The sequence below is a fragment of the Symphalangus syndactylus genome, chromosome 17 (genome assembly GCF_028878055.3).
Source record: "Symphalangus syndactylus isolate Jambi chromosome 17, NHGRI_mSymSyn1-v2.1_pri, whole genome shotgun sequence".
Lineage (NCBI taxonomy): Eukaryota > Metazoa > Chordata > Mammalia > Primates > Hylobatidae > Symphalangus > Symphalangus syndactylus.
Genome location: NC_072439.2, coordinates 50,144,434 through 50,166,941, shown reverse-complemented (window position 1 = coordinate 50,166,941; position 22,508 = coordinate 50,144,434). Strand labels below are relative to the sequence as shown.

Below are 22,508 nucleotides of genomic sequence, written 5' to 3'. Positions count from 1 at the left end.
ATGCACACAAGCCTGCAGTCTCAGAGGGATGCCCTGGGAAATACTGAGAAGACAGTATTTTATTGTTCCAGATCTTTATTTATCTACCAGCAGATGTCCCTATAAGGCAATAATATCTTATAGCCAGGCCAGCTGATTATGAAAAATCAGAAACGGAACCACTCATCATATTTCCAAAGATTAATGGGATTAAATCCACCATGTACTTCAAAATGTTTCCACAGAGACATAAAATGCAGTGCAGTGCAAAAGTAAATTTAGTTTACTTCTGAAAACCACATGGAGCAATTATAAAAAAAAAAAATCTAGGAGTTCTCAATCTTTATCAGCACTAAAACCACTTTCCGAAATAAAATAAAATCATTGATTATCTCTGTGCTTTCAGATATATAAGTATTCATTTAGTTAAAAAATACTCAAAGTGTAAAAAATGACTCTGAATTCAGTAAAATATTTATTAACTGGGAATATTCTCTTTATACATTCTAAAGACTAGATGCAAATTAATGTTTCCAGGAGACACCTTATTCAACTTGCAAACAATTCAAAATGCGCATACAGATTTAGGTACTCTGGCAATACCTCTGTAACTTCCCAGGGGTCTGTATATAAAAGTTGTAAACCAAAAGTGTCCTCTATTTTACCGTTTTATTCAGTGATATGCCGCTTCTTGATGGATGAAAAACAGTGTCAAGAAAACTTGTTGTAAATAATAAATAATACTGTCTTACAAAGTAATTTCTTCATTGAAAAAACATACTAAAATACAAAGTCATTATCAGTACTCATTAGCATTTCTATTTTGAGAGTTAAGTAGGTTCATTTGTTTGTCTCCATTTTTGAGAGGCAATTGCTATAGAGGACAAAAAACTAAACTAGATGCAATAAAAATTACGGATTTTAAAACTAAACAAACCAAAATTTCTAACTATCTTTGCCACTTTCTAGCAGTGTGTTAGGGCAGGTTATTCAACATGTGGCTTATGTGTCTTCATTTGAGAATAACAGTAGAAATATCATGGAATTAATGCAACATTAAATAAAATGATTTATGAACATACTGGCACGTTATAGGGATTCTAAAAATATCTGTCCCTTTACTTCGCATTTCTCAGTCAGTTCTTTTACATTTTATGATCTCAGTGAATATAACTGACTTCTTTTTCGGGAGAAGTTGCAATTAATTCCTGTTATGGGAATTAGAGAATAGGTCGTGATCATGGAAGAGGAAAAACTGGTGCTGGACCTAGAAGCATTTTTTCAGATAAAAAAACTTTTTCAAAAAAATGTTCAAATAGTAGACATACTTTACAAAACAAGAGTTAGACTAAGCAATGAAAGTTCTATTGCTGAGCTTCTCGATCTCCACGGAATTCATACACCCTAGGCTTCTTCTCTAGTGCTCAGCTAATATTGTAAGTCCTAGATCTACATAGTGTATGTTCATGGACAATCTATTTCCCTCAATGGCAAGTAATTTTAAAATAAATAATATCTTTATATCAAATGGAATAGAAAACCAACTTCATGTGTATCTTTACACGAAAACAGAAGTTTTAAAAGCCCTGTTGACATTGAAAGAACTCAGAACATGCCACTCCAAAACGTGCTACTCTGGCATATTGATTATTTTGAATTAAAAGAATTTGAAAAACAGTAGATGCAAAAGGGCACTCTGATCTTCCTTCTTTTCTTCCCAAAAGCAGGAAATAAAACTTCTTCCATGTGAAAGATGTCTTCCCTGCACTTGGAGAAACTAAGACATGTTCATCTCCAGAGATGGGGAGTGGAGACCAAGAAAAATGTATACAAACAAACCTTGTTAAATTAACCTTTATCTATCTTTCTAGTTACTACTTTTTCACTATTAACTGTCTTAGCCCAAACTCCTTTGTCTTGTTACATTTTCATAATTTACTACTCTTTGTTCAACCCTGTATGTAAGTGTTTGGCTCTGTTTCTTTCAGTCTTTAATATATCCTTAGAACGCACATGTACATGTAAAATTTTACTGAATAAAATGTGGATGCTTTCTCCTCTTCATTTGTTGATATCAGTTTAATTTTTAGGCCAAGCCAGAAACCCTAACAAGGTGGAGGAGAAATTTTTTCTCCCCTGCACCATACACTCACTGTCTCTACAAGTATGGGCACTTTGGTAGAGATGTTTTAGAAACACACATCACAGAGTCACATGAGAAAGGGGAGCCTTTGGATGAGCACCTTTACTGGAATATTAGAAACTATGGGGTTGTAGTTGAGGAAACACCTCGAGGAGGTGAGTGTCAACCCTAAACATCTCTAAAGAAGACAAGGTCAGTCAGGTAGGAGAATCTGGAAGTGGGAGTGTGCCTGGCACAGGCTTCCTGGCAGTAAAACAGAGGGATTTCTGAAGCTGAGTGAGATGTGAATCAGTCAACAAACTGCTGAATAATATATCTTCCTTTAATAAAATAATGAATCTCTTGGATGTGCTTCTTGAAGTGTATCCCATTATGCTTTGTGGGCTTAACATTAGGGAACAGTTCCTTAGAAACAGTTCTAGAATCACCCAAATAATGCTGTTCAGGGACAATGATTTTTAATTAACCATTTTCATATAAGATATATAATTTAGCTTACTTGGAAAAGCAGTGACTCACCTTGTTTCAGGGAATCCATGTACCTAGACTGATATGTGCTATGACTTGAAAGTCCCCTCCAAAACTAATGTTGAAATGTAGTTGCCATTGTGATGATATTGAGAGATGGGACTGTTAAGAGGTGATTAGGCCAGGAGGGCTCTGCCCTTATGAATGGATTATTGTCATTATCACAGGAGTAGGTTTGTTATTGTGAGAATGGGTTGTTATAAAAGTGAATTTGGCCTTCTCTATCTCTTGCTCTTGCCTCTCTTGCCCTTCTGACTTAAGTCATGGGATGACACAGCATGAAGGCTCTCAATAGATGCTAGCACCCTGCTCTTGGACTTTCCAGCCTCTAGAGCTGTGAACGAAATAAACTCTATTGTTTATAAATTATGCAGTCTGTGGTATTCTTTTACAGCAACACAAAACAAACTACAGCAGTATGTGTTATGCGATTGTGTGAATCTTTCTGGAGAAATGTTCCTAGTTTTAAGCAGATTCTCAAAGCAGCCCATGACTGCAAAATGGTTGATAATCACAGGTCTAGACTGAAAGAACTATGTATCCTCAGACAATCTCTTTTCCTATTGTTTTATTCTTTTTAAATCACTACTAAATATTTTAGGAAAAGTGGGTGGTAGGTTATGCTCAACAGCTGAGTAAGGGCAGAGTCATGCTTTAATAATCATCCCAGAAAGCGGCAGGGAAAAGGCAAAATGTAAGTGAAAATAAAAATGAGAGGTAGGAGAAAAACATAAAATGTGAAGTTCTAAGTGTTGAAAACCAAATGTGGAAGAGGTTTCTAGGCAAAGATAAGTGTTTGTTTGTTGGTGATTGGACAAGAAAGCAATATCGAACAGAGTGAAGGTGAGAGCATAATTATGAATGGGAAACAGTGATAGGTTGGCAAGAGTAAGAGAATGTGAGTGTTCAGTGGCCACAGGATGCTCATAGGATATAGCATGATAAAGACCATTTTCTCAGGAAGCCTTTCTCATTTCTTTTTAAAGCACATAATTTACACGAAAAATTTTGTAATAGCAAGTCACATTTTAATATTAGATCTTTCTAGGAAAAGGCTAAGCACAAAGCCACCTTTAACTTTCAGATTCAACAAAGTATGTCTCCAAGGGTTTTGAAATTAATATCACCCTGCCACTATCACAAACAAGTAAAACTGTAAATAAGAAATAAGATGATAAATGAGAAAAAGAGAGGAAGAAGTGAAAAGTTTGTTTTAAACAACAAAAAGAGAGGGAAAAAATTTAAAAAAATTTTCTTAAAGTCTGTGTACTTAGTATTTTTGTCTCTTTAGAAATAAATTAAACTGGTCTTTACAAGTGGTTTATCATTAACAGCACAAAAGGAATGGATTACAAACTCTGAGGTATAAAGGTGAAATGACAGAAACAAATTTCAGAGATCAGTCAGTAGATGCTGAAGTAGCCTGTGAGAAAGGCTGTCCTGGAAGGATGGCCATTTACAAGAGAACAGAGCCCCATCAACTTGGGTCCATTTTCATGGCCCTGTGCCTCCTACTTCTCCTCTTCTTCCTTATCACCTTGCCAAGGTGAAGGAACAGAAAAAAAGAAATCACCTTTGCAGGTTCCTAACAACCTGAGACTCTGAAATTCCTTTTATTCTTTCCATCTACCCTCAAAAGGGGAAAATATTTAATCAACATACTTTTTTCTTTTTTGTCTGGGAGTCCTCTGGCTTTCAGCCATTACCAACCATATAATTAAGAAATGCTTTACAGCTTGAACCAGCTCAGTTTTTTTTTTTTAACGCATACCCTTTTTATTTGAAATGGAAAATAAAAATACTAATAAGGGTTTCCTTGTCTAGTCTTGGGACTAGACATCAGTTCCCAAGCTGACAGATACTAGATCTCAAATAATTTAGAATTATCTCTTCACATAGATAATGAAAACTCTGAAGGTTCTATCCATAAGGTTACTGTACTCATTAATTCTAGTCCCCAAATCTTCACAATGAAGGTAGATTCATTGCTTTTACAGTGAGGTGGTGATACTTGAGCAAATGTCAAACTTCATTTATAGGACATCTGGAATGATCCAAATCTATTTGAGGGTGTTTCCTCTTACCTGTACCCAAATCACAACGTACAACTTGAACCTTGGTTCTGAGAGTGAGCAGTTTTCTTGGAAGCATGATTGGAGAGCTGGAAAGGCAGCCTGTATAATGGGCCCTGGAAGATAGATAGCATAATTCACAAGGAGGTAAATTGTTTTGCCATTCAATTTCTAACTGCTTGTTCAACATGTCTACCTTGATGCCCACAAGCCTTTGAATTCTGTATGTCCCAACCAAAGGTATCCTCTTTCTCTGTTCTTTATTGCATTACCCTCTTCTAAGTTACTCAGGATCAAAACCTCAATATATCTGGTAAATATATATTTTTCTCTCTCTCTCCCACATGTCTAATCAGTAACCATGGTTTCTTTCACTTCCACAATATTTTTTAAATATATGTTCCTTCTCATCAATGCCTTTGCTTTTTGTTCATGTCCTCATTTCCTCTGGTTTGAATTTTGCCACTGATTTCCCAGCCAATAATCTCCTTTCACCAATGTACCTAGTTAACCCAGTTTTCTGGAAGTACTACTTTGATCACAAACCTTCACTTATACTCCTTCCTCCAGGAAGTGGAGCTTGATTCATCTCTCCATACCACCCCTTTAACATGCATACAGCCAACCCTTGACTAGATTTAAAGACTTATTTCTAATGAACAGAGTATGAGAATGGGAAAATAGTAACTTAACAGTGGAGTGATCTGGTAGACACTGCCTTAATCAAATGATGGAGGCTAATACCACCAGTGATGTTATGTTGGTATCATGTACTCTCTAATAGGATGCAAGAGAAGGGCACTTTGCCTCTATGGTACTCATTTCCAAAACCCACAACCTCAGTCTGAAAAAGAGGAAATTCTACATTGAAGACATGCTTCAAAGTTCTCAAAGTTTTGAAAAACTGAGAAACCGCCACAGGCCAGAGGAGACTAAGGAGGCATGATGATTAAAAGTGTTATAGCATCCTGTATTGGATTCAGGAATATGAAAAAGACATTAGTAATTTGCCAGTGTTAATTTTCTGCTTTTGACATATGTGCCATTATTATTATATGAAATGTTAACAGGGGCAAATGAGTCAAGGTATACGAGAACTCGGTAGTGTCATCCAAACTTATTCCAACGTAAAAACAAAAGTTTATTTAAAAAATCTCTGGTTCTTACTTTTACACTGTTGGTGGGACTGTAAACTAGTTCAACCATTGTGGAAGACAGTGTGGCAATTCCTCAAGGATCTAGAAATACCATTTGGCCCAGCCATCCCATTACTGGGTATATACCCAAAGGATTATAAATCATGCTGCTATAAACACACATGCACATGTATGTTTATTGCAGCACTATTCACAATAGCAAAGGCTTGAAACCAACCCAAATGTCCATCAATGATAGACTGGATTAAGAAAATGTGGCACATATACACCATGGAATACTATGCAGCCATAAAAAAGGATGAGTTCATGTCCTTTGTAGGGACATGGATGAAGCTGGAAACATCATTCTGAGCAAACTAACGCAAGGACAGAAAACCAAACACCGCATGTTCTCACTTATAGGTGAGAATTGAACAATGAGAACACTTGGACATAGGATGGGGAACATCACACACTGAGGCGTGTTGTGGGATGGGAGGAGGGGGGAGGGATAGCATTAGGAGATATACTTAATGCAAATGATGAGTTAATGGGTGCAGCACACCAACATGGCACATGTATACATAATGTAACAAACCTGCACGTTGTGCACATGTACCCTAGAACTTAAAGTATAATAAAAAAAATCTCTGGTCCTTGATTATCAAATATAGTTTTGTATAAAGAACTACTATAAAAACTTTTTAAAAACATGTATTTCAGGGCTATCTCCTTGGAGATACTGATTCTGTTGGCCTGGACAGAGTTCAAGAAACTGTACTTTTTAAAGACACTCTTCAAAAAGATTCTGACATGCTGCTAGGTTTGGGAATAACGGTTCTACAGAATTAAGCAAAGTAGATTACACACTATCGCAGGAATCTGTGGGCAACTTGAGCCTTTAAGCACTCACATTCTTTCCTCACAGCCAGAAAATAATTTCATCTTTGCTTAGCTCACAAGGCTTTCTGAAAGGCTTAGATTTTGCTTCATGTGTTACCCATTATCTTTACTATCTCTCTTTTTTTTTCTGTTTTCTGGAAGGAAATACAAGTTGAGGTATATAGATTTTCAAATAGCGAATTTTCAGCCCATTCTAAACTTACTCTGATAGTGAGAAACCAGTATGTCTAATGAGACAGTAGCCTGGGTTACACAGACCAGATGTTTGAAAATACAAATTTTATTTACTCCCAGTTTGTGGGTTCATCAAAGTACTGGTAAGTATTGTCCATCTCATGTGTTTTAATAAATAGATGAGAACCAAAGTAAGCTGATCTTTAATTGATTTTAGGAAAATAGAAGGTGCTCTTGACTTAAGATAATCTGTAGTCCATTGATAGGTTAAATAGTGTTTTTTTTTTTAATTAAAATAGCAAAGCTTTCCATATATTTTATTTGATTTAATCCTCAGAATAGTCCTGTGAAGTAGGTAGTTATCAACTCCACTTCACAAATGAGACGATTTGGGCACAGAGAGGTTAATTAATTTTTCCAAGGTCATACAGCTAATAAATGGTGAGGCCAGGTTTACATTCCAGGATGTTGACACTCAGAGACTACTTTCTGATCCACTGTGATGTACTGCTGCCCTATAGAAATATGTTTGGCACAACTATAAAGTAGTGAAAAGAATTTGTTACTCCTGCTGGGTCCAGACTACTCTAAACACTAAAATGGTAAAATTGGTGTGCATGGCTGTATACCACTTGCATAACAGTTAACTTTAGATTTCTAACATATTTTTCCATAGTTTAAAAGTTCTCATCAAGTATGCCCAATGTTGCGTGTGTGTGTGTGTGTGTGTGTGTGTGTGATTTTTCTGTCAATGCTCTTTGGTATGCTATATTTGATTCTTATATACTAGGCAGTTAGTTTCGAGATTCTCCAAGGATAGGAAGATTTGGGATCCAAGACAGTATACTGTGAGTGTTAGGTGTCTGGAGGTAGGGAGTAACATTTAAAAAAGCAGCAACTTCTTTTTAAAGGGTCAAGAAAGTCAGGTAGAAATCATCACAGGCTGACATCAACTAACCCTCTAACCCCAGGCCTCTACAAAACTAACTACACTAACCTCAGGTCTCTACAAAATGACTGGGTATTTTTGCTTGTAATGCATTCTCATTGAATTTCACAAAACAAATAAATAAAACAAGCCTGTGTTGTCACTTCTGAAAAACTCCAGTCTATTACAATGGAAAGAGAGCACCTGTTTAAAAATATTCTAGGTGATAAATCACAGAAGGTTGCATTAATCAAGGCAGCCTAAAGTTGATAAGTGCAATTATGGATTTGTCACCCTAGGGAAATATCTTGATCAAGGCTCCTCAAACCCCAGCATAAACATCCCTGCAAACCTCAAATTCTTGCCCAAAGACGGCTGCACCTAATTTGGGGACTTAGCACATCTTATCCTTAGGGTATTGAAAGCCTTCTGGCAGAGCCTTATCCAATATCCACAGTAATGAAACCTTGTTCTGGAGAGATCTATTAATGGTGTAATGATGGAGTACCCCTACTACCAATTGGCAGCAGTCTTCACACATCACAAAGAGAAACAAACACAAATACAAAACTTGGGTCCTGTCTCCTCCTATTTTCATACATTACAGGAATTTTACATGAATTAATGGATAGAAACTAGCTGGATCTCACTATTCAAAGAGATGCCTACACTTACCTTAGTTGATTCTTTTTAAATGTTGTAAAATAGAATTTTAAGGCAATATCATAATTCAAAAAAGTATGAAAATATATTTAAGATCAAAATGTGAAAAATTAAGCAATCATTGTGGCATATTATTTTTAAATTGTGCATTTTTCATTGGTAGTTGATATCAGTTATTGTGTGTGGTGTCATCAACAAAATATTTTCTTTTTTTCTATATAAACAACATTTGGAAATTCTGGATGCTGAAATATTCAGAGCTTCTAAATTCTGGTGTTAATGATCTAATTTCATTTTAAGGGCTATGTCTGCCCCCTTCCACCAAAGTTTCTTCTGCACATTGCAGGCTACACTGCTTTTATTCCTTCTGATGTGAAACCACATATCATCAACTGCTTCTCCCATAGTTTTGTCTTGTCATAATAGACCTCATAGATCTCACATGGTATTGTTGCGTGGCATTGTTAATTAACACTTTTTGTGTACATCCCATATCGTCCTATTACCTTCTAATAACTGGTAAGTCCCTTTGGGATAGGAATTACCACACTCTTGTATTTTCAAAGTTCTTATTCCATCTTATACTCAATTTACATTTGATAAGCAATAAAGTTTTTTTTTTAAATTGGTGCCACTTGTGCTTCTTGGATAATATGGAATTCTAAATTATAAGATGTAAAGTTTCCAGGAAGGAATGCCAGTGTAGGAGAGAAAAGATTTCTTTCCTCACCCATCACTAGGTTCATGGCTGAGACCCCTATTATAAAGGACAGATATAAAAAGCATACAAATTTAATGTAAGTTTTATGTGACATAGGAGACATCAGAAATGAAGACCAAAAGAAACAGAGAAAAGGTATATTTTTACGCTAAGTTTGATGAAGAGCGGGCAGTTGTGTAGAAGTGTGACCAAAAGGGAGTGTGATCTAATGGTAATACACTGGGAGTAACAAAAGTTTGTCCAGATTCTTGGCATCTCTGTATGAGATTTCCCTTCTCCAGGTATCAGAAAGGACACTTGTCATAAGAGAGTCTTTGGAGAGAAGGGAGGGAAAAGATCAGAAAGTGACCTTCCTAGGTTTTCTGGCTTGCTTCAAGTGTGAAAGGTGAGGGGAAGATGAGAGCGGCCTTCCTACTTCTGCTGTTTTCTCAGTTTCCGAGGTATCATATTTTGGGGTAGTGTTTTCCTGCATCCTCATCACCAGAATGTTTATGAATTTAATGCACAACAAAGGTGAACATTTCAATTAATCAGGAAAGGATGATGAATTTAATAAACGATAGCAGCAAATTGTTATCTAGAAAAAATTCTATATAATTCTTAAATGCTAGATTAAATTAAGTATCTAAGTAGAAAAAAATAAAGCCACAATAATCTTAGAGGACATGTAAGTGATAATATTGACAATATAGGATCAGGAGAAACTTTTAACCAAGGCAGAAGATACAAATATTTTTAAAAGGAAAGATAGACTTATTTGACTAAATTGAATTTAAAACTTTAGCCAGACACCCCAAATAGTAAATAAATGATAGGCTTTTGTAATGAAACAAAAACAAAACAGCTCCACACATCTTTTTTGAACAAAGGGTTATGAACCATATTTAAAAACTTATAAGAAAATAAACAATTTCATAGAAAATAAAAACCAAATCTATGTGAATAAACCTTGTCAAAAATGTCTAAATATTATAGTAGCAAGGGATATTTAAATTAAAGTAACAGTGTTATATCATTTTATTTCCATCAAAACTTAACTAGTGCTGCCAAGAATATTTAGAGAAAAGGATATTCTTCATAAATGTTATCTGGTAATGTGAATAATTACAGCCTTCTTGTAAAATATTTGATAACACTGGTTAAAATCAAGACTACATATACTATATTCCAGGTTAGAACTCCTGGGAATCTCATAGAAATAAAAACATCAGCAAATAAAAATATACATACATGAATATTTATTGCTGCATTGGTAAGTATAATAAAAACACTAAAAATAATGACTCAGAGAGTATACTAGTTGACTTAGAGGGGTTTGCCATAAATATTATTATTAATTTTTTATTATTATTTTATTTTGTTTGGAGACAGGATCTCTCTCTGTCACCCAGGTTGGAGTGCAGTGGTGTGATCATGGCTCACTGCAGCCTCGGTCTTCTAGACTTAAGTGATACCCCCACTTCAGCCTCCTTAATAGCTAGGACTACATGCGCGTGCCACCATGCCTAATTTTTATTTTTCACAGAAACAGTCGTGCTATGTTGCTCAGGCTGGTCTCAAACTTCTGGCCTCAAGCCATCCTCCCACCTCATCTTCCCAAAGTGCTGAGATTACAGGCATCAACCACCATGCCCAGTCATGTCCTAGGTATTATTGATTAAAAAATGTAGAATGAAGAAAAGTAGGCATGATATGATCCAATATTTATAAAAGAAGAACATAACTTCTTATATTTATAGATATTATAAGTAATGTTGGATATGAATATTCATAGATGTATGTTTCATATAATGATATGAATATGAAAAACTATAAATGGATATGTAGATTATTTACATAGACATTGTTCCCTTAGGGGAAGATGAGAAGGAAAATAGAAAGGAATATAAAAAAAAAAATGTTGTACCTCAAAAACCAACAACAAATGTCCAAGTGTTGTAGAGTGAACGTGGAAGAGGTTTCTAGGTGAAGATGAGTGTCTGGTAGTGGCTGATGAGAAGGGGGATTCCATTTATATAATTATGTAAAATTATGTATACATGCATATTTATAGAGTTTTTTAAATGTAATGAAATATAGTGAATTTGGTCATTCTGTAAAATGTCTCAGCGGTGTCTTCATTAAATCACCAGTGGTTTCATTAACTGGTCACTCTAGCTCATTAGTCCATCCTTCTCCTGAGTAGGAATAAAAGAAAGCTAAGAGTTCAGCCTAATCATTTTGATCTTTTTAATGCAAAAAAGAAGAGACACCTTGAATTATAACCTCCTAGAGACAGCATAATACAGTAGAAATAATCTGGGCATTGGAAGCACACTTACTAAGGCTCAAAACCTAATCTAGTCACTAAATAGTTGTATGACTTTGGACAAGTTGCTTAATATTTGTTGCCTTCAGCTTATTCATCTATAAAATGGGGAGAAGGAAGCCTATGGGGGAGGACTGTGCTACCTACTGAATTATATGATGTGTGTGACGGTGCCTAGCATAGTGTTTGGCCCAGTGCAGGAGTCAGAAGGTTACACCCACAATCAATCCACATAATCTAGACACTTGGGTAGGTTGGTAGCGAGAAAAAATCATGTAGTGCTGAATTTAGTGGATATATTTGATGTGGAAGACATTTGAAAATGATCATGCACAATTAGTCGCTTTCATTCCCTGTAACACCAAGGTGCAATAAATAATCTCGGAATTGTCGGCACAGGACTTAAGTTTGCACAGTGGGATCTCTTCTTGCCTTGGCTGAGTTGCCCAGGCTGTTCTGAGTTGTTTTTATATATTGTACAGACAGAACATGCTTTCAGATATACCAAGTTGTCCTCTACAAAGAAAGAATTTATGAAGTCCTGTGGTTTTCATTTCATGAAAAGTGGATGTAATTTTTTTAGATCACTCAGCTAAGATTATAGGTGCTTTTCCCTAATAGAATTTTCTTCTTATGTATTGGCCTCATTTTTAAGAAAATAGGTTTACTTCTACACTAAATCCATCCAGAAAAACTGGAGGCCTGGCTATGTAGGAGCTAGATAAATAAGACAGCACTGAATTTAGTAGGTATTTTTGCTGCAGAAAGCTCTAAGGGACATGATTAAGCACAATTCATTTTTGAAAGAAAACTTTCAATTAATCTGTAAGCTATAAAAGCTAACATTTGGGGACACTTTAAAATATTATTACAAAGTTTAAATTTTCTGAACACTGAGAGAAATTTAGTGGCATCTTTATGTATGTGTCCTATTTGATTTTAATTTTTTCTATTTTACAATTTTGCTATAATTCATTATTCAGACACCTTTATAATGCTCAGTTTTCCCAATTCCAGAATGGGATCCACTTGTGGAATTTTAATAGTGACTTCTAGGCTCTTTTAGTCTACTGTAAATCATCAGTTAATCCAGTATCTTTCCTTTCTCTGCTTCCAATTATGATTTTCCTCTGCTATCATAGCTCCCAATCTGAAAAAGCTTCTGCTTTATATTTTTGTAATAACCTTACACTGTTTCAAAAATTTTGAAGCAACTCTTATGGAGCAACACCTACTGAACCAAATAACTTGATAAGGCAACATCTAAAACAAATTCTTTCTAACAAAACTAACTCTGGCAATTCATAAAATCAATCTTTATTTCCTCTTTTCATTTCACCAGTTTTGGTAAGACAAATCTATCTATTCTGAATGGCCCTATATGGATTAGTTCAGATTGCCACCTTAGACCAAGACTGACCTGCTTGCTGTAGACAAAAGAACCCTTATTTATTCCTGTACCATATATGCTTGTTTCTTTCTGGATGTCAAACTCCTGCAAGGTGTTTGGTTCCTCTAAATGGCTGTCCGGTTTGCTTTTAGAAAGTTGTTCTAAAATTCAGCTTTCAGAATAGGCTTCATGCCTCATTCTACCATCTTTTTAAAATCTGCATGAATTTCTTTATATGATTTTTTCAAATTAGAAAATGTATACTTCTGTGTTGTAACTGGTGAAATAATACATAACAACGTGATTAAAATTCCAATTATCACATCCTTTTCACCCCCATTTTCATAAGATTACCAAGTTTACTCTTCTACGCTCACACAAATGAATACAAGGCATATAAGTAAAAAATAAAAAAATGGAGTTTTGGGTTGGTTGATTGGTTATTTTATTTTCAAATAGTAGAATAATATACACATTTCCTTTCAGCTTGCTTTTGCGTTTCTTCACTTCATACATCATGGATAACCCTATATACCAGGAGATATTAATATATGTTTTTCCTACTTTGATACATACATATAAACAAAATTTTATAGAAATCGAAACAAATAACACAAGCTGGTCTGGTATTTTTTGAATAACATTTTTCTTCTTTTTTGTTTAGATTTATGTGTCTTAATATGGCAATTATCTAACACATCCTTCTCTCTTTATTGTATTGTCCAGCTTTATTGAGGTACAATTGAAAAATAAAAAATATATTTAAGGTGTATAATGTGGTGTTTTGATATAGATATGTGTTGAGAAATTGTTAGTGCAATCAAGATAATTAATAAATCTATCATTTCACGGTTATCTTTTTTGTGTGTGGTGAAAATACTTAAGATCTACTCTCTTAGCAAACTTTAAATATACAATACATTATGATGAAATACAGCCACGAGGCTGTACTTCTTCTCCCTTAATCTTTAAACAAATCTTGCCTCTGTGTTTTTGATCTCCACTTTTGTGCAATGATAAGCACACCTAATATTTGAATAATCATGCCAAAGATTTCTCACTGCTTTAAAAAATGCCTCATTGTCTGAACTTCCAATTAATGTGAAATGCCAGATACTAATTAAATCACTCAAGAAATGAAACTGTCTACTCCAGATTTTGCTATGACCAGCTTCCTATTCTCCACATAGCACAGGTGCTTGATTAAAATCTCAGAGGTGAAACCTGAATAAACTATTAAGATAACAAGAGGTCTGATAGCTTGAATCCCCATGTACTTTTCAAGCTGCTTGACATGGAGGCCATGGTCTATGATTTTTCCCCAAGGAATGTCATGCTTGTGAATTATACATAGGGTCAGCTCAGATCAGTGAAAGGTTAACCTATGGGAATACCAATCCTAAGAAAATAGTTTACCTCACAAAATATTTATATTTCCTTTAGGTATTCTGAACATCTTTCTGAAGTTTTCTCTCGTCTTCACACATGTTAAATGCAGGCACCTGTAATTGCAGCAGATGCTGTGATGTGCACCAACAGTTAGCCCTCTTCAGGAATTGTCTCAGCCAGGAGAGCCACTTTGACCATGGGCATTCCCCTCACAGGTTTAAAGGGCCAGCCTTCTCACCCTAAAGCAGGACCACTCTGAAAAGTCATCTGGTATTCAGAACTTCACACAGATCAGCTGACACTTCCAATGAGACCATATTACACCTCAAATTCTCCAGCAGCCCAATCTTCCTTCATTCTTATTCTTCTATCTGACAGTACTTATGTATGAAATTAAACTCATCTTTTCCCCAAAGCGGCTTCCTTGAACTTTATTTTAAAAAGAAACATCTTTTATCTAGGTTTGAAATCTCTTAATCATCTTCAAAATTTTATTTTCCCTTATGCCTCTCAATTGACAGATTTTTCACATTTATTCCTCCATAATATCTCTCACTGTGGTGCTTCCTTTCTTTTCCCCAGTTTGGATTTTTATTGTTACACTTAGATAGTTGTAATAATAGGCTTCCCTATCTCCAGATGTGTCCCTTTCTTTTATTTTGCATTCTACAACCAAGTGCTTTTCCAGAACAAATTTTTAATTGTATAACATAGTACCTGACCAAAAGCATCAGACATTCTAAGTGATCATTAGTGCTCTCCATCAGTATTTCCAATTCTCCTTTCTCTGGGCACATGGTATGGTTGCTTTTCCCTACTTCTGTGAAATTAGATATAATAATGTAATTTGCTTTGGTCAATGAAATGTGAGTAGAATAGATATCACTTCTAGAGAGTTGCCTTGAAAAGCCTTAGACCTTTGGTGTAACTATAACAATATACCATAGACTGGTTAATTTATAAAGAACAGAAATTATTTTCAAACAGTTCTGGAGGCTGGAAAGTCCAAGATCAAGGCACCAGCAAGTCTGATATCTGAGGAGGAACTTCTTGCTATATCTTTATGTGGTAGAAGGATGAACCTTGTGTCCTCCCATGGGGCAAGGCAGAATGGCAAAATAGGGGAATGGACTAGCCCCTCCAAGCCCTGATCCCTTCATGAAGATGGAGCTGCCATGGCCTAATCACCTCCCCAAAGGCCTCACCTCTTAATGCTGTCATATTGAGGATTAAGTTTCAACATAAATTTACGGAGAAACAAAAACATTCAAATCATAGCAGAGCCTGTGTATGCATATCTCTTCCCTGCCCCCCTTCCATGGTGACATTTTAGATGGTGGAAACGTTTTTGATGGTTCAGGCTGCATCCCTGATTGAGGACAACACGAATCAGACCCCTCACCAACCTGAGATGAACATGTAACAAGAACCTGCAAAAATAATTTTATTTTAAGGAACTAACATTTTTGTTTTAAACCTCTTCATAACTTCGTCTATCCCCTGCGATACAGGTTGTTAACTAGCAATTGGGATAAAATTGAATCTTTTGAAGTTTCTGTTCAAAATCCTTTCTGGTTCTAATACTTCCAAGCCTATCTTCCACTCTTTACTTAAATAGATCTCTTTGTTGTTTCTCTCTATAACAGAGTTACTTTTGAGCATGTTTTTCTACTGCTTGGAATTTCCAACCCATTTTCGTTTCCCAATTAAATTATTTACTGCCTTTAAGTCAAGCTTAATCCTGCTTTTACATGAAGCCTTACCTGAGTACCCTAAGGGCCAGGGATTTTGAAACATGTGACCTTTTAAATTGTGGGATATCATGTGAACTTTCCATGTTACTACTAAATGCCTGTCTCTAAGTGGAGGATAGAACATGATACTCCCTGCCCCGCCCGTGCCCCTCAGAAAACAGTACTACTATATTCTGAAATATGATTTCAAAACTATCTGAATTCTTATTTTACTATTCACCAGGAAATGATGTGCACACACTTCTATCTTAAAGTAACATACATGGCCATCACCTAAATTCTTTGTATCAGTAACACTAGCTAAAAAATAAATAAAAGAGTGACACTAGCTCAATGATGTATAATTATTGTGATATATGTTATATATTTTAATACTTACACAGTAAGCTCTTGTACTATATATTTAATATTATGGTGACTCAATAATATGCCAAAGAACCATTATTAATAATTCATATTAGATAGAAAATTATTTTCTGAATAATAATGTTTCTTACTTACATTTTCATTAAAAGTTTTTTTCTAATCTTATCCACCTCACATTTTTATACTTCATCTTTGTTAGCAGTAATAATGATTTTGACTTTCTATTTGTAGGCAAAATCTTAGGTAATCTTATGGTATTCGAAGTTAAAAAAATACGTATCCAATTTCAGTCAACCTTAGTTGAAACTGAAGGAAAGCATCATAGACTTATTCTGCTGATAAAATACAAAATTTGTAAAGCAATTTAAAAATCAGTATATAGGTAACGTCTGTATATATTAAATAATATTCTTTGAATTAGTTTATATATATATGCATATATATGTGTATATATGTACAGACAGAGGGTGCACGGTAACTTCTGTTTTCTGCTCCAAGTACTTTCTTGGATTGATATACTTGGAATCCTTATGGTCATTAATTTTCACTGAAAGTAAGAATTTAGAGTTTTTATTTTCAGATATTAACACCTTTTTTTAAACTTTCATTAAATTGCTAAAAATGGTTTATTTTAGAGCCTTGGAGTATCCACTCAACAAATATTTATTGAGCTCCTATTAAGTGCCAAGTCACTAGGGATATAATGACAAATAAAAAATAGTCTTTAGCTTCAAACTACTCATATGCTACTGAGATCTTTAGTGGCTGAAGCAATTTTACCCTTTGCTCTAGTCATCACGTGGTTTCTGGAGTATTTTTCAGACTTAGAAAATTTTTTCTAAATTCTGTTTATGAAGAAGCTGAACTGTTTACTTTTGTCCACTGTGGACAATTGTGACATACTAGAAATAGTACTGAATTTGGGATAGATTAAAATTTGCATTCTGGTTTAACTCCCTAAGCTATCATCTTTTGTAAAATAATTAAACTCTATGAGTGTTTTTCACTCTGAAAAACATTGTAATATTTATTTCATAGGTTGTAGAGGATTGGAAATTAAAAGCTATTAAAATAGTATACATGTATTACTATGAAGTTTCTGGCAATCTCCATACTAAGTGACTTCTTATATTAGTCCATTCTCACATTGTTATATAAAAATACATGAGACTGGGTAGTCTATAAGTAAAGAGGTTTAATTGATTCACGATTCCACAGGCTGTATGGGAAGCATAGCAGCATCTGCTTTTGGGGAGGCCTCAGGGAGCTTTCAATCATGGCAAAAGGCAAAGCCAGAGCAGGCATCTTCACATGGCTGGAACAGTAAGAAGAAAGAGAAGGGGAAGGTGCTACACATTTAAACACCAGATCTCATGAGAACTCTATCAGGAGAACAGCACCAAAAGGATGGTGCTCAACCATTCATGAAGGATCCACCCCCATGATCTAATCGCCTCTCACCAGGCCTAAATTCCAATACAGGGGATTACAATTGAACTTGACATTTGGGTGGGGACACAGATTCAAACCAGATCACTTCTTTTTCTCTTGAGTTCTGTGGAAGAATAATCACACTAGGCCAACTTCAATGCCAGAAATTTATAGCTGAAATTTATCACCTTCATCATCATCATCATCATCATCCTCATCATCTTTCTAGTAACAATTTTGTCATGCTTTCTATACACTATGCAATAAACTAGACTATATGTTTAGATCAGTGTTTCTCAACTTTAGCTGTACATTACAATAATAAGGGTAGCTTTTGAAAAGTTGAAAGCCCAGGTTATATTCCAGATCAATTACATCCAGAATCTCTAGGGAAGGGACCCAGCCAACATTACTTGCTAAAGTTCCCAAGGTGATTCCAATTAGGTTGAGAACAACTGTTTTGATTAATTATCTAATTAAATCTTTATACAATCCCTACAAATAGAGCTGTTCATATCCATTTTGTGCATAGGAAACTTAGGCTCAGCAAAATCAAAAGCTTTATTCAATGTCACATACCTAGTCAGTGGCAAAGCTTGGATTTAAACCCAGGTCTCTCTGGTTTTAGGGTCCATAGTCTACTTCCTATGCTCTGTTAATACAATGTCAACTCCCTTTTGCCTGAACTCCACAATGGAAGCTCTAAGATGAGAGGATTCTGAGTTCAACTAAGTCTCACATTTTTAGGATTTTCTTTGCTTAATATATGTTTTATTGTACATAGGGATTAACATTTTAACTTAATTGAGGTGTCAGGAAAGTTTACGAATAAAAATGTTCCCATCCCAGATAAGAAAGCAAGGAGCTTCATTATCAGATATAAATAATGGGAATAATGATTCAATGTTGTATGAAAAATGTAGGCAGAGGTGAAAAGGAATGAAAAATAAGTTTATTGCTTTTAGAAAGCAACTAAGAATGTGAACTTTAAATTATATTTTTTCTGGAATATATGTTTTCATTTCTTTACATTCAAATTGTATATGTTTTTCTTTTTTTTGGTCAGACTCTTGTAAATAAAAATAGCATAAAGTTAACTTTTGAAAAATTCTATGAGTCTTGGCCTTTTTACAAAAAAGTCTTAGACTTTTAAGGAAAGGCTAGGTTTAATCCAGTCACATTTATTGTTACTGATGTACTTGGACATATTTCTGCTATATTATCTTGTGTTTTTTGATTATTGTTCCCCATCTTTGTTTCTTTTTATCACCTCCTTTTATATCTTTTTTTAAATTTTTTTTTCATTTTTTTCTCTACAGTTTTAGAAATTGCACTAATTAGGGTCCTTATTTGCACACAGCAGAAACAAACTCTAATAATCTGAGCAGAAAAGGCATTATGAAAAAAACATTGATAAGCTCCCAAAATTGTTGAGAAGGACAGAGTGCTAAGATAGAAAAAGAGGCAGGACAAAATCTAAACCATGTCTCAGATGCATTCCCTTTAGCACACCATCACCACCATTTAGTTGAGCATTGATGCTACAGTTTATATCTTTACAGTCAACAGGTTTCAATTCTGATTGTTGCTACTTATATCACTGTCATTGCTGTCCTGGGAATTGGATCTTGTTCTTGCCATTTCTGCTTCTTTGTGGAGACTGTTACAGATTCAAAGACCTAAATGGGATCATGTGTTTGGCACGCCTAAGCCCACTTCCTTTGCACCAGCTGCTGAGGGGCATAAAGCAGCAATCAGATCATTTTAGCTCCTATGGTAGAAGGAGAGCTCCACTTCTACAAAACACATATAGCTAAGAATCCCTCAGAAATAGAAAAAGAGTTAAGTTACTGGACAGCCAACAGCAATAATAAAGAAGGTAAAGAAAAAAGAAACAAAAAAGGAAAAAAGAAAAGAAGAAAGAAAAATGAACAAAAGAAAGAAACATAAAAAAGAAATACAATAATCAGGTGTTCTATTAATATTTTCATTGGTTTTCCACAAAACATACAACTATAACCAACTTTATTATCAAATATTAAAATATAAGCAACATTATACTTTAAAAAATGTAGTCAAAGCTAATCCATATCTGTATATTACTACTCAAGATAAAAATCTTTTTTTATTTCCCTTCCCTCTTTTCCCCATCTTTTCTCTTGCCCACTGGGTTACGGTGTTTTTATTTTCTGAAGCTGTACTTGAAATTGCTGTAAGAAATCTTATCATAATTATTTGTTATTCTCCTATGGTTTATACTTACTGAGATGTAATAGAGTAGGTTGGTTAAGGGCAAAGGCTATAGAGCTAAACTGCCTTAGTTCATGTCTATTCTTCACCATCTACTAGCTGTGTGACTTTGAATGAGTTGCTTGACCTCTGCCCTTCAGTTTTCACATTTGATAAATGAGAATAATAATACCTGCCTCTTAGGGTGGTAGAAAGATTAAATGAATCAAATCATTTAAAGTGATTACACAATTGGATATGGTGAATTCTAAATAAATATTTACTGTTATTTGTTTTATTTTATGTAATGATTTCCTTGACTAGCCTTCTTTTCTCACAGCCTACTTCTTGGGTTCATCTACTTGCTATCTTGGTTGATTATCTTCTTTTCAGTCTAGCTTAGGTTCCATCCTCATCCCCATCCCCATCCCTTTCAGTAATACCCAGTCTTGTGAAATATCTGAGTCTGTATGGCTGAAAAGTCTTTATTTCGTACTTTTTTTTTTTCTTTCTTTTTTTGACAGAGTCTTTGTCACCAAGGCTGGATGCAGTGGTAGGATCTCGGCTGTAACCTCCACCTCCCAGACTCAAGGGAGCTTCCCAGCCTCCCAAATAGCTGGGACTACAGGTGTGCACCACCACACCTGGCTAATTTTTTGTATTTTTTTGGTAGAGACTGGGTTTCGCTATGTTGCCTAGGCTGGTCTTGAACTAATAAGCTCAAGCAGTCCGACTGCCTCAGCATCCCAAAGTTTTGGGATTACAGGTGTGAGCCATCAGGCCGAGCATTTATACTTACTTTTGAATAATGAGTTTTGGAAACTATAGAGATTTAGCTATAAAGTTAATTCTCCCTCAACACTTTACAAAATATTGCACCAATACCTTCAGTTGTTCATTGTTGATTATAAGGAATCTGGTAAGTTGTTTCTCCTTTCTATGTAATGTTTTTCTTCTTTTCCCTTGATTTTCTGAGATTTCACTTTAATGTGTGGATATTTTTAACTTGCTTAGTACTGAGTGTTAAGCTCAGGAGCTCCCATCATTTTGAATGGGTAACCATTCAAAACTGTAGTGTGAGATTTGGCTTCCATTGGTCTCAGGTGTCCCAAATGGTGAAAGTGGTCAAAAGTGCTCAGTGGTCAAAGATGTGATTATATTCATAAATGCTTAATTTTCACCACCCCTAATTTTTTAAAATGACACTCTTGAGAACAAGTTGAGGCAACATTATTAATTAATTTGAGATGGCATTTATAAATGAAAACACATAACTTTTTATAGATAATTCATTATAATTGGTTTCATTAAAATGTGTGTTCTGACTCCATCAAAAACCTGTTAAATCTAATAAGTAAATTCAGCAAAATTGCAGCATACAAAATCAACATACAAAAAATCAGTAATGTCTGTACACAATAATGGCAAACTATCTGAAAAAGAAATGAAGAAAACAATCTCATTTATAATAGCTACAAAAAATAAAATATTTAGGAATAAATTTAATGAAGGAGGTGAAAAATCTCCACTGAAGACTATGAAACATTGATGAAAGAAACTGAAGAAACAAATATATGGAAAGACATCTTGTGTTCATGGATCAGAAAAATAAATATTGTAAAATGTTCATACTACACAAAGTTATCTACAGATTCAATGCAGTCCCTATCAAAATACCAATGACATTTTTCACAAAAATAGAAAAAAAATCCTGAACTTCTTATGGAACCACAAAAGATCCTAAATAGCAAAAGCAATCTTTAGCAAAAATAACAAAGCTGGAGGTATCACACTACCATAACACTACCTGATATCAAAATGTATTACAAAACTGAAATAACCAAAACAGCATGACATTGGCATAAAAATAGACACATAGACCAATGGAAGAGAATAAAGAGCCCAAAAATTTTATTGCCAACTGATTTTTATCAAAGGTGCCAAGAACAGATAATGGAGAAATGACAGTTTTTTCAATAAATTACTGGGAAAACTGAATATCCACATGCATAAGAATGAAATCAGACACTTATCTCTCATCATATACAACAAACAACTCAATTGGATTAAAGACTTAAATGTAATACCTGAAACTATGAAACCTACTAGAAGAAAATCTAAGGGAAAAGCTCCATGGCATTGGTTTGGGCAATGATTTTCTGGATGCGACCACAAAAGAACAGGCAACAAAAGCAAAAATAGAAAAATGGAACAATTAAACTGTAAAACTTTCACACAGCAAAGGAAACAACCAGCAGAGTGAAGAGACAATCCACAGAACAGGATTTGCACACCATACATACAATAAGAGGTTAATATCCAAAATACGTAAGAAACTTAAACAGTTCAACAGCAAGAAAATTAATGACCTGACTAAAAAATGGGCAAAATATC

At 34.8% G+C, this 22,508-nt stretch overlaps 1 long non-coding RNA gene across 2 annotated transcripts in view; it reads right to left on the bottom strand.

Annotated features, from left to right (window-relative positions):
• Positions 1 to 22,508, bottom strand: part of LOC129466011 (uncharacterized) — a 124,209-nt gene that overhangs the window by 45,249 nt on the left and 56,452 nt on the right. For both annotated transcript variants that reach the window (XR_010116439.1, XR_008652060.2), the window contains exon 3: positions 4,735 to 4,838. This is a non-coding gene — a long non-coding RNA (uncharacterized lncRNA). The remainder of the gene's footprint in view (positions 1 to 4,734; positions 4,839 to 22,508) is intronic.